We start from the raw sequence: 13,328 nt of genomic DNA on the forward strand, positions 1-13,328 counted from the left end.
ATCAGTGCAGAGTCAAATTACTCAACTTGTTAGTTTACACAGCAGCACATCTTAATTAAGTCCTTACTGAAAAGAGGATAATTGCTGACCGTAATCATGGAAAGTTTACGGGTTTGACAGAAATAAATAATCTTTCAGATTATCAGTGGAAAGATTTTCTAAGATTAAATTCCTCCAGTTTAAGGTTAAAAGGCTTTGATTTCTGCCACAAGTGATTTCATCTAGGATTCTTGTGCAAAATGGCTTTGATTTTGCTGACAAATATGGCAGAGGTCTTGATTTGTGTATTTAGATAAATCTTTTGTGCCAAATATGCCCTTGCAAAACCCATGTTGTTTTGCTAGTTTTCTTACCTTGAAGTCAAAGCTGCATAGACTGACTGCATCTGTATCGTCCTTCTCTCTGCGCTTGCGTTTCTGCAAAAGGAAAACAGCCTATAAGAATCTGTTGCACAATACACATCTAAACTAAAAGGGGAGACTTACAAAGAATATTAAAACTTTCTGGCTTTGAGAGGGGAACCAAGGAAGTAGGGGTGCTCCGATTGATCGACTTCGGATCACTATCGGCCGATAATCACGTTGGGATGATTGATCGGCGGTCTCTAAAAAGGCAGATCTCAAAAAAACGATCTCAAGCTGATGATGCTGCCGTGAGAGGTTTGGCACGACATGCAGCAGCACCGTCTCGGTCTCTGTCCAAAGCGGGTAAAATAATTATAATGCTGAAGGTGAGGTACTCACCTTCATATTTCTTCATTAAATAACTTCTAAAGTAATTTGAAAACCTTGTGTGTGATGTAATTTCACAAACAGGGTGAGTGAATCACCGCGCGCACTCTCTCTTTCTCTCTCAAAATACGCAAATGGCTTCAAATCACCACATCGTGTCTGTCGGATTAATAAAGCGTGCACACTGCAGACTGTTGCGGTCCGGCAGTGCGTTCAGGAGCGGTGCGTCTGCTGCAGTGCAGAGATCGTTTCCAGACCGAGTCTATTTTTGCTGCGCTGCAAGCGCTGAATTAAAGTAACAGTGCATTGTTTGCAGTAAATATGAACACGAACATGAAAATCTAGTAATTACACCATAAATGCATATTATTAAAGTCTACTGTGTTTCACAATCAACACATATGGCTTTTTGGCTAGGTTTAAAGGAAAAGAGCACTTTTAGATCAACAAGGCAATAATAGATGGCACTCGTGGAGGTAGGAAAGTTCTTTATGAACCGCAGGACTGCTTGTAATAAAGATTCCAATGCAAAAGGAAAGGCAGTAGAGCTGACTATCAATGTCAGTTTCTGTCAATGGTAAGTTTGTGATAACGTAAGAAAAGCAGTTTAAATGTTTTGACACTTGCTTGAGCAACTTAATATATAAATCTAGAAGTAAATGCAAAAGTAAAAAGTATTGAATGTGTTTTTATATTTATTGTGTTTAAACATGTATGTGTATTACTGTGCTGTGTAAAAAAAAAAAAATTGCAATGCTGAAAATTTTCAGTGACAATGTTTAAATTTTAAATCAAAATAATGGATAAATGTTGTGTTTGTGGTAAATGGCCACGGATCAGTAGTGGACTCCTGTGTGAACGCTGCTTCCCCTCTCACAAGAGTCACCTAAGAGGGGAATTTCTCCCATTTTCAAAAATGAAATTCAGGCCCTGAATAAATGTCTAAAAATCCTGATTGGAGTATCACTATAAATAGTTATAAATGATCAAAAGAAGGCTTTAAAAAGATCGGTATCGGTGATCGGTATCGGCCTCAAAAACCCTGATCGGAGCACCCCTACAAGGAAGACATATTCTTTTGTCAACTTCTCTACACTTTTCCTTTAGTTTCTAATAGCTGGCATTATTATGGGTTACAATGGCTCCTAAGGAGGTCCAGCAAGACTCAGGAAGGACATCATTATTCTTGAGGCCTTTTAGCACCTGTGTGTGTATAGTCGGGGGCTGGTGGGGCATCTGGCTAGTGAAAATTCTACCTGTGGAGTGTGTGCAGGTTGTGAAGCTCAAAAACCCTGATCGGAGCACCCCTACAAGGAAGACATATTCTTTTGTCAACTTCTCTACACTTTTCGTTTAGTTTCTAATAGCTGGCATTATTATGGGTTACAATGGCTCCTAAGGAGGTCCAGCAAGACTCAGGAAGGACATCATTATTCTTGAGGCCTTTTAGCACCTGTGTGTGTATAGTCGGGGGCTGGTGGGGCATCTGGCTAGTGAAAATTCTACCTGTGGAGTGTGTGCAGGTTGTGAAGGGGTCATAAATATTTTTGCAGCACTGTGGTGGCCACCGAGAGCCCCCAGGGTCTCTGTTATTGGCCTACGCTCTCTTTCCTGGACTTTTCCCAAAACCGCTAAACACAGGCCATTTAAGACCGTTTAGTTGGTAGCAGAGTTATAGCTTAATGAACCTCCCAAGAAGACATCAGCCCCTCCATATAACTAGGTCCACATGGAATCTGCATGTTTTTTTTCTACATGAATAAACATTTTGTATTTTATTTAATAATAATGTAATAATAATTAATTACTTATGTATGTAATAGACAAAATATCATTATTAAACCCACAACTCAAGTGGGAGGTTTCTGACTGCTAGTAAATCTGGACCATTCATCCAGAGTGAGGCTACGCATTTAAAAACAGGTGGTAGTTTTAACCCAAATGTGCCCATAATCTACATTGTCCCTCTATATTCAACCTTTCCCAAACAGGGCTAGTTTGTAAGTCAATTAAGATTGTTTATAAGACCAGTATCAATTGAAAAAACCCTATTCATAATGTCGCTGTCGCTAACAGAAGTAATGTCTTGATGAGCTCTTTGTTTTCCTATAAGGTGAAAGCAATTTGTAAAGTTATGTGATCAAAACCAAACACCCTACAGCCAGCTCACCTCGAGTTTCATTGAAGCAATGAGTAGATTAGGCTAATTTAACATCATACCCATTCATGGCAAACAAGTTGGTAAACACACAAACAATAAATGACAAGCTATCATTTAGCAAATCCCCATTCACAGACAATGGGGGAGAATTAATCAAGGCCGTGATTGGAGGGTTTTAGTTGACAGTAACGGTTGCTGGCCAATCAGAAGCTGAGCTACTGAGTGAATCACAGGTTACTCGTGGTGTTTGGTTTTGAATGTTTTAATGGATAATGCAGGTAAGCGGCTGCTTTTGTGTGTTATCCGAAAGTGGAGAAAGGCTAATGGTCTGTAAGTTTACAAGTGGCACCGATATTGCTAGTGTATTTTGTGGAAAGCATAAAAAAAAATCACTCAAAAGAATAAAACTAAAGCTTCAAAATAAGAAGAAAGAAAACTGAGCAACAGAAAAAAAGGTCAAAGTGATAGACAGGCCGTGTATTTTGGCTCCAAACTGCATGTTCCTGGTGGACAAACCATAAATGGATGTTACTGCAAATAATTTATGAGAGCAAACATGGGATTATTACAACAAGCTCAATCAAAGTCACGTTTTTTTGGACACCGCATATTGCAGGGGTCAGTAAGATCTAGGATGAAGAGTTTTGTGCACATGATGGCCAAGACATGTGGTTTGCATACTGTGATTTTGAAAGATCTGGACAAAAATTATTATACATGAAGCCCATCTTTTAAATCAAGAGGGGAAAAAATCTAAAAAGCCAAAAAAAAAACTAAAAGGAAAAAGTCAACATGAAATGGTGTTTGCAACACATTTAACTTCTGTAATGTGACATTTTCCAAGTAAAACTGGATATTCAATTAGGGAAAAAAGCAGACTTCCATCAGGCTGACTGGATGTGAACAGTGGACTTCATTAAGCATGTCAACGTTACAAATAAGACTTAATGGCATGGTTTTCATTTTATATAAAATGAAAGTAGAATGTTCAGCTGTCTCAAGCTGCTTCCTGTGTCTTCTGCAATCAGTCTGACTCATCGTAATCCAGAAGCTACAGAAGAAAAACTACACATTTGTTGTGTGAATGCCAAAACAACCATTTTCATAAGAACAAGTTTAGTTTCCACAATTAAGTGAACAAGTGTAATGCCTCAAAGGATTAGTTCCAGAATAAAAATTTCCTGATAATTTACTCACCCCCATGTTATCCAATATGTTCATGTCTTTCTGTTTTCAGTCGCAAAGAAATTAAGGTTTTTGAGGAAAACGTTTCAGGATTTTTTTCCATGTAATGGACTTAAATGGTGGCCAGCGGGTTGAAGGTCCAAATTGCTGTTTCAAAGGGCTCTACACTATCCCAGATGAGGAATAGGGTCTTATTCGGCGAAACAATCAGTCATTTTCTAAAAAAAGAAAAATGTATATACTTTTTAACCACAAATGCAAGTCCTGTACTAGCTCCGTGATCAGTGCCGATCCTAGACTTATGGGGGCCCTACGCAAAACTGTGCAGCGGTGGAGTGGGGTATGAGTGGTTATGAACGAATGAATGAAACGCATTTGTCTGTGTTTCACTCAGTCTCGAATCACGTTCGTGGAAAGCGCTTGAGAAACAGTGTCTCTTCCGCAGCTCGGTAGGCTTTCAACTCGTTTTTTTAGTCTCGAGCAAGACTGAACGACATTCACATTACATGATTTGACCGATTTTTACGTAGAAAGGGCGACAGCGCACCGTATTAAAAGAAATTATCATTCATGTTTTCATAACCGCTGGCCAAATTAAAAAACTAAACTAAAAGAGCAAGGGGGCCCTACGCAGCTTGCGTATTTTGCGTATAGGGAGGATCGGCTGGGTCCACGATACGCGTCCGCAAATTCACACATTACATAATCGAGTTGGAAAGGTCACGTGCGGTTAGCTCTTCGTCTGTGTACTCCGGTTCAAAAAAGGTAGGGTAGGGCGAAAAACTCCATCTCATTTTCTCCTCCAACTTCAAAATCGTCTGGCATCGTTGTTTAACCTTAGTTTTATAAAGGGCATTTGACTTTCTTTACATGTTTGCTTTGTAAACTCTGGGTCAGTATTTCCGCCTACATCACGCGCGACTTTTCCAACGTTACTACGTAATACGTGAAGTCGAGCTACTGCAAGATGAACATTTGTATTTTTTTAAGAAAATGACTGATCGTTTCACTAGATAAGACCCTTTTTCCTCGGCTGGGATCGTGTAGAGCCCTTTGAAGCTGCATTGAAACTGCAATTTGGACCTTCAGCCCATTGGTCACCATTGAAGTCCATTATATCGAGAAAAATCCTGGAATCCTGGAAAGACATGAACATCTTGGATGACATGGGGGTGAGTAAATTATCAGAATTTTTATTCTGGAAGTGAACTGATCCTTTAATACTTCATTGAATTACTTACACCTGTTTCACACAACAAGCTTAAGCTTCGCGTCAGCGTAACTACATCTTCACTGCAGTTGCAGACTCGTGAGAGTATTCACACTGGAAAAACAACAAAAACAGCTCCGATCATGACGTTTCAGTCATACTTTGATATAGAATGTGCTGTTTTTAATGTTTTTTTTTCATACTTTAACCCAAACTGAATAATTAAAATAGGGATGCACGATATATCGGCCACCATATCGGTATCGGCCCATATCGGCTCATTTTTTCTGTTATCGGTATCGGCCTGATAAGAAAATTTGGCCGATATCTTAAAGCCGATAAATAAACAAGTTTAAATGGGTAAATCATATTTTTGACTCTTCATTTTCTTTTCTGACATACTCCAATTCTTGTTAAAACACACTAGACATGCTTATTTTGTGCATTTATAGCACTTTTTGTGTGAAATCATATTTATTTTGTCCATCAGAAGTGTGTTGTCACTTTAATTGAGCATGAGTGGTGCAGCAAAAATAGACTCGCCGCCTAAACCATTGCTTCAGCGCTGCTCAACCGACGCTCCTGCTCCCGGTGTGAATGCACTCATTTGTTAACTTGCACAGCGGAAAAAATACACACTGCTCACGCGCCGCTAACTCTTGCAGTGTAAAACCACCGTTAAAGACATAACAGAAACCTTTAAATGATGCAACAAAAATTTACATATTAGAAGACAATGAAACCAGACGTTTGAACATGTCCCAGACAGATTTTTCCAAATCGTCTTTGCATGTTGGCACATCAAGTTGTCAAAATTAAATCCAGCAGTATCACAGAGGTCTGCAGGTCGCTTCCTGCATAATCCATCTTTTGTTGCATCACCTTGTTCACCCTGCAGCTAGGCAGACAGCATTAACCAGAAAAACTACTTCCACATTAAAAACAAAGTTTTTATGCTTTCATGTTCCAGGAGTCTGAGAAGGAATAAGAGGAGGGAGGAATACTCTCTCACCTCGGCAGGGTTTTGAAGGTGAGATAATGGTGCTCGAGCTGGAAGCTAATGAGGCCCATGTGCCCGCTATAGATTAGCTAATGTGTGTGTATTCATGAAAAAAATGACATATCAAAGGAAGATTCTGGCATGGGATAAAGTGATCCGTCATCTTTCCACCCCCCAGTTTTCCTACAGATGAGAGATGGATTGCGTTTTGCTTGGCTGTCATAAACTTTGGAATGCTCTAATCGAGCTCTATTCTCTGCTTTCAATCACAAACTAGTTTGCATTTACTGCTTAACTAATTCAGTGGAAATAAGGACTTTGCATATAGTGCTTGTGAATTTATCGGAGGCAATTTGTGCATCAACTGAACCAGAGGCACGCGATGCCATGAGAGGATTGAGATGTCATCAGTTGGCAACAACGTGCTGGTTGAGTGGAAAACCATTTCTGCCAAAATTTTCATAAAGGGCAAGGGAAAAGTACACTTGCGAACTTACGCAAAGGAAAAGGATGGAAGGTTTAACAAAAATGACCTTATGGGTGTAGTATTAAGAGTTTCTGAGGCATGAAAACTGGTGAACCATAGCAAAGCACCTTTAATTGGGCTACAGCATTCATGTCATTTAAAATACTAAGGTCACCTGTTGTACGTGTTTTTTTAATATAAAAATTTTGGTCCCGCTTACAGGCAGTAATATACTGACATGGACTGGTAATGTGAAAGTGAATAGAACAGTCATGCTTAATTTCCTTGTGGTATTAATTGAGATTAGGGAGATTACATCTATAAACACCTTTTAAAGCTGGGGTTAAAAATTACTTCTTGTCATTAGCCTTCAAGTAGCTGGGCTAGTTGGTGTGTTTCTTTTTTTTTAGTTAGAGTGTTTAAGTATTTGATGTAGTTGTATGTTGCTTGTACAGAACTTTGGTCTGCAGGTGCAGTTGTAAAGTGCTTTATAAATAAAAGGACTAAATGAAAAGTAATGAATTAAAAACAGTAATATAGTTAAATAGAATCGCCTAAAACTATTCTGTTCAGCATTCTTCTGAGAAGGCAATACTAGAATGTACTGCAATGAGACAAGTTATGAAACAATTCATCAAAGACTGTGGCCAAATCAAGAAAAATCCTAGCTAGTAGTTAGTTCATTATCAAAGTATTATTGATAAAGTATTGTTAAATAGTCCAATTTAATTGCAACTAATAATTATTCTCCTATTTCTGTTTATTACATCCGTGATTAGTCCGATTAAAAAAAGACAGTATTTAATTTTTTTTAAAGTTCTTACATCCTGCCCAATGTTGTCCTCCAAACAGTGTACAAACTGAAGTGTGTATCCATGTAGGTTATGCTATACATCCTACAGCTAATATGTGTTTGCATAAGAATTATAGTGATGTTATCATAGCAACATGCTAATGTCAAACTCTACTTGAAATCAACCAGGAGTCAAGTCTGTCTTTTGATTCAATGGAGAGATGCTATGAAGACCGTTTCAAATCACTTATTCAATGACACACTTATGATGCTACCTTAGTAGCTAGCTGCCTATATTGACAGTGGACAGCAAGGTGGCAAGGAACAGAGCTACTGTGTTTTGCATGCTTGAGAAAGAGTCATATGAATGTCATAAGCTACTCACCAGCGTGAAGTCCCACTGAGGTCCAGGTGTCAGGAAGATAAAAGAACTTCCTCGTCTCAAAGACGGCCTACAGCAAGAAAAACACAACATAAGATTCTCAAAACAATTATATTTCTAAAGCCATTTGAAAAAAAACTAAACAACCAAAAAACATGTAATCCCCTCTTCATACAGAAACCCAGACAAATACAACGTATTCAACCAGACCCAGACCTCTGGTTGTGCAGTAATGATGTAGAAGACTGTGTAGCCAAACCTTGTAAATCCATTAGTATGTCCATAACCCAACAATGTCAGTGTGCCCACAAGAAGAGCCCATAAATGTAAATACACATCCTGTACGTACCACACACCAAGCCTGGTGTAGCTCTGTCTCCCGTGACACTGCATCATGGTCTGCAGATCCGATACAGAGAGAGCGTCACTTAGCCCCGATCTAACTCACACCAAGACACTCAGTTTCTGCCGTCTTTAACCCAGGTGCCCTTTCCTTTAGTCTCTATCCATCATGTCCCCTTTTACTCACGAATGCACTGCCCCTCATTGTTGGCTGGGCCCTTATTTGGGGACTGGTGACAACTGTCTCAGCGAGGTCATGCTTGCAAAGATACCCAGGGTTCCTTTTTGAGAAGAGCTGCTTCTTTTTTTCAGCCACTGTAATGGGAAATCTTTTATAAAAAGCCTTTAAAAAAATTCTAAAATAATCTACAGAACTAGGATTAAATCATTTACGGAGTTATGTGGTATTGCCATCGGGTTGTTCATTTTAGCAACACTGCAACAGACTGATGAATTACCCTGAAGCGTATGTCAGCAAATGTTATTCTCTGCCTCTCAAATCACTCTGAAATCATTTTTGCTAGCTGATGTAATCAAAGCCACATGGGTGGGGAAAAATATTTTCAACAATAAATTACATACACTATCATATGGCCACTGGCCAAATAAATACACTACTGATCAAAAGATTTTGTTTTTGAAAAAATTTCTTATGCTCACCAAGTTTACATTTATTTGATCAGAAATAAAGTAAAAACAGTAATATTGTACTATTACAGCTTAATATATGTTAATGTAATTTATTCCTGTGATGACAGCTGAATTTTCAGCATCATTACTCCAGTCTTCAATGTCACATGATCCTTCAGAAATCATTCTAATATGCTGATTTGGTGCTTGATGAGAACAGTTGTGCTGACTATGCCTAATATTTCTCTGGAAACTGTGATAAATTAAGTCTTTACTGTCACTGTTGATCAATTTAATGTGTCCTTGCTAAATAAAAGTATTACTTACTTTAAAAAATGTTTTACTGATTCCAAACTTTTGAACGGTAGTGTAAATAAATACATACATATTGGAATTTTCAACTCAATATTTGAAAAGACAAAGGATATGTTGCACACTGAAACAGTCCCAGTTTAGCAGTAATTTTTCAGAAATATTTGACACCAGGATGCTGTTATTGACCAATCAGAATCAAGTTATAAATTATTAAATAAAAAAAATTTTCATCAGAAATATTTAATATTGCATGAGTTAATTAGCGGTGAAAGCAGTCCTGAATGCATGAGGATGAGTCTGGGTCTGACAGTCAGCCTCCATAACAGATGTGTTTTATATTAAACGCAAACTTCATATCACAATGAATCATCACTAAAACAGTGGAAAACAAAATGAAGACACATTGGTTGCCATCTACCTTAGGGTCTGGCAGAGGTGTGGGCACGTGTATGTTTGGGCAAATGTCTCTTATTCTGTCTGATGTGGTTTCTGCCTCTCCCATCTCTCTCTCTTTCCATCAGTTGTCTGTTTATTATTACTTGGGAATGAGTGCAGATGACAGAAGAATTCAAAGACTGTATGTGTGTATGAGAGAATAGGTAATTATTACAGTAAAATAATTCTACAGAGAAAGAATGTTTCAGGGAACTGAGAAGCTGGTTCTCAAAGACTTATTCAAATGTGACTCATTTAACCAAGGTGTGTTTTACAACTGAATTATGTCTGAAGCTGTAGGGGGTACGGGTGGCTGTTTCTAAATAGCAATGCAATGTAAAAATGCGGTGATGCAGTGAGCAGAATATTGAGAAGCCGGGTGATCCTGTGTGAGATATTATCTGACCAGACAGAGGGTGCAAGTGTGTTAACAGAGTACAGAATCTATATCAGTGTCCACTAGAAAAAGACTCTACTGTGGGTGGTCTCAACTGCTAAAGACAACAGGAGCCTAAATATGTAGGTCAAATGACGCTGCCAATAGCATGATGGAGTGTCCTCCATTCCATGCTGCCCTGCTGAGGAATAGGCCATAGTCACGACAAGTAGACAGCATATTTAATTTATACGGATAAAAATAACCCTGGCTATGGCTGGGCCAATACATCATGTACTTAACAGATGACTGGGAGTAGCGCACCAATATTGGGGCATGCGGTCACTGCATAAAACACCATACAACCTCTTGTCTCACACTGTTTGTGTTTGTATGTAAATATTAGCTAAATTCATTACCTTAAAATTCACAGGTTTCAAATTCATAATAGAAAAAAATATTAGATTTGGAAGCTTTTCTGGCCACTTTTCTTCAACAGAAAATCTCCCAATGACAGCATCACAACAACTCTGCCGTTGTTGTTCAAGTGGTTGTAGGCAATATTAGTCCAATAATTATTAAAAAGTAATATTGTAAAATATTTTAATTTTAAATAACTGTTTTCTATTTTAATACTTTAAAATGTAATGTCTTTTCTGTCACTGTTGAGCAATTTTATGCGCTTTGGCTGAATAAAGGTATTAATTTGCTTTTTTTTTTTTTTTTACTAAATTCTAACTTTTGAATGGTAGTGTAGTATTTATGACTTCTATTTAGATACTAATTCTAATCTACCATACTATGTTAGACCGGACAGCATGCGTGAATACAAACCAACCACCTTGTTAAAAGGCAAAAATATGAACTACATGATTGTGGTAATGACCTTAAGGCAGAATAAAACACACCCATGACCTGTAGCCATATTGTGTAAAATTCCTACAGCAGCTTTTCCCAAGCCTGAAGACCCTCAGCACACTCTCCATAATCAAACACACCTGATTCCATTCATCAGCTCAATATCAAAGACTCCAATGCCTGAAACGGGTGTATCAGATAAGAGAAGCATCCTAAAAGTGTGCTGTTTGGGAGCTTCAGGAACTGAGCAGGGATCTTGTGAGTGTGTATTGCTTCCAAAACATGTCTGGAATGCCGAGGTGTTCTGAAACGCTGGACATCGGCATGACAAATATGGACCAAATAGCGCACACAACCTGTGATGGTTACATCAACACAAACACCAGTCTCTCACAGGCAATGTAACAGACTACACAAATAGACCAAGAATGAGGCCTGCCCTGTTCTAAGAACTCCACAGGACATTACATCACTATGTTACCACCGTCGAGTGTCAGCTGATCCGATACAAGTGTGGGAACATGTAAGATGCTACTTTGTGTTCGCAGGTTGACGTCATAGTTGTGCTGGTCGTTTTTGATGTGTGGAAATTAATATAAACACAGTTGTACTTTCTGTGTACCGTATTCTGAATTTTGGACGTCCTAAGTAGTCGCAATGTACTAGACAAACCAATATTTAGTTTTAAGGGGACGGTCAAAGTTGGTTTCAGGTGTTTTTTTATTTATTTCTTCAGTCATTGAGAACGCAATCCCCCTGAAAAGGTGGGAAAACATTCAAGTTAAGCTAAGTAGGTTTGGTTTCACTGTGCTTTACGTAGCAAACAAAGGAGAGGCCTTGGAGGAATGATATGTCACTTACTCATCCAGATCACTCCACATCGGCTTCAAAAGCTTTCTTTGTTGTGGTCTCCACTGTCAAATATGAGACATCATATATAAGGAACCTGTAGAAGGCCATGCAAAGGGCTTGGGTGTCAAAACCGTGCGGAGAATAGATAATCTGAAATTGGATAACGGTTGCCTTAAACACCTATGATGTCCTGCTATGTGCAAAGCGGTGACGTTGTGCTCTTATCTGAACTATATCTGTTTTTTCAGTGCGTATGAAATTAAATGGGTTATTGTCGAATAAATCCTTGGAGATTACTGGACAAAACAAGACATTTAATAAAAGTCTATTTTGCTTTTCCGTGACACAACACTACGTCAAAACCTATGGTGGGCTATTGAAGTCACAAGCTTTTTTTTTTTTTGGCTCATAGTTCATATAAGGCAAGTATTAAGGCCCACACACACCAAGAACTATAAAGATAAATAGATTAGAGTCCACACTAAGGCACGTTAATGTTCTATTTTATATATATATATATATAAAAAAATTGTAAAAATTTGTCAAAATAACATTAACCGCTGTAGTGTGCTGGCACAACACATTTTATCTTTAATATCCTGTTTTAATTACCATTTGATGCCAAAATCAGAATTGAAAAACTTAATAATAAAAGAACAAATCATGCAGCTTCTTGTAAAGAGATGCTGTTACATTTAAGCAATGACCATTGACCTTTTGGATGATAAAGCAGGTGAAACAAATCCAATAGACTTGCATTAGAGTAACTGCGTACTATTTTCTCAACTCTCTATAAAGCATTCCCTTGAAAGATATCCAATTCAATGTACACTTTGTGTTTGAACGCTTCCTTGTGAACATTCCGTACGATTCTACTTTGTCTATTTACAGGGTGACGTCACTGTCAAGCTGGTGCTGTAGATGTGTATTGTGTGTGATGGTTGGGTAAGAATTTATTTAAACAGTTATACTTCCTGAAAGCCATAGCTGCGGATCAGTTTATAATCTCTAGGAAAGGGATCTTTTTGACTTCGGCCACCAAGCAACTGCCTTGCAACACCCAAATAACCACCCTGGCAACTGCATAGCAACACTCTAAAAACGTTTAGAATATCATAGTGTCCACATAGCAATGCCTTTGCATCATAGTGGCAAGTAGCACTCAAATTTTCCAAAAAATGTACAAATAAAGTTTCCATGCCATTTTTGTTGTTTTTCTTATTGTATAAGAGGCAAATGGGGTCACATTTTCTGGTGCTCCAATCAGGCAGAAGGCTTGGCATGGGAGAAAGAAAACCAGACCCTCTGCCAAAATAAACTGTTGTTATTTTAGCCAGTGATAAAAGCGCATTTGATGCTCTCTGGCTTCTTTCTCTGGGTTTATGCGAAATATCTTGTATATATATATATATATATATATATATATATATACGCCTGCTCTGTCTCGTGCAGTGTACTATGTAAAATAACAGAAAAGTATTGTTTTTTTATTTTTTAAATATAGCCACAGCCATTTCACTTTTTTTTTTATTTTTTTTATTGCCACACTCTAAAAAATGCTGGGTTAAAAAGGGACAAACCCAGCTATTGGG

General features: G+C 38.1%; 1 long non-coding RNA gene across 1 annotated transcript in view; it reads right to left on the reverse strand.

Moving 5' to 3' along the window:
* Nucleotides 1-388: 388 nt before the first annotated feature.
* The window catches only part of LOC107587296 (uncharacterized), a 14,556-nt gene continuing 1,616 nt past the window's right edge, over nt 389-13,328 (reverse strand). Inside the window, exons 2-3 of the long non-coding RNA XR_001609489.1 lie at nt 7,932-7,998; nt 389-416 (exon numbers count right to left, since the gene is read on the reverse strand). This is a non-coding gene — a long non-coding RNA (uncharacterized lncRNA). The remainder of the gene's footprint in view (nt 417-7,931; nt 7,999-13,328) is intronic.

The sequence above is a fragment of the Sinocyclocheilus grahami genome, unplaced genomic scaffold, assembly GCF_001515645.1.
Source record: "Sinocyclocheilus grahami isolate Dianchi unplaced genomic scaffold, SAMN03320097.WGS_v1.1 scaffold1.1, whole genome shotgun sequence".
In the NCBI taxonomy this organism is placed as follows: Eukaryota; Metazoa; Chordata; class Actinopteri; order Cypriniformes; family Cyprinidae; genus Sinocyclocheilus; species Sinocyclocheilus grahami.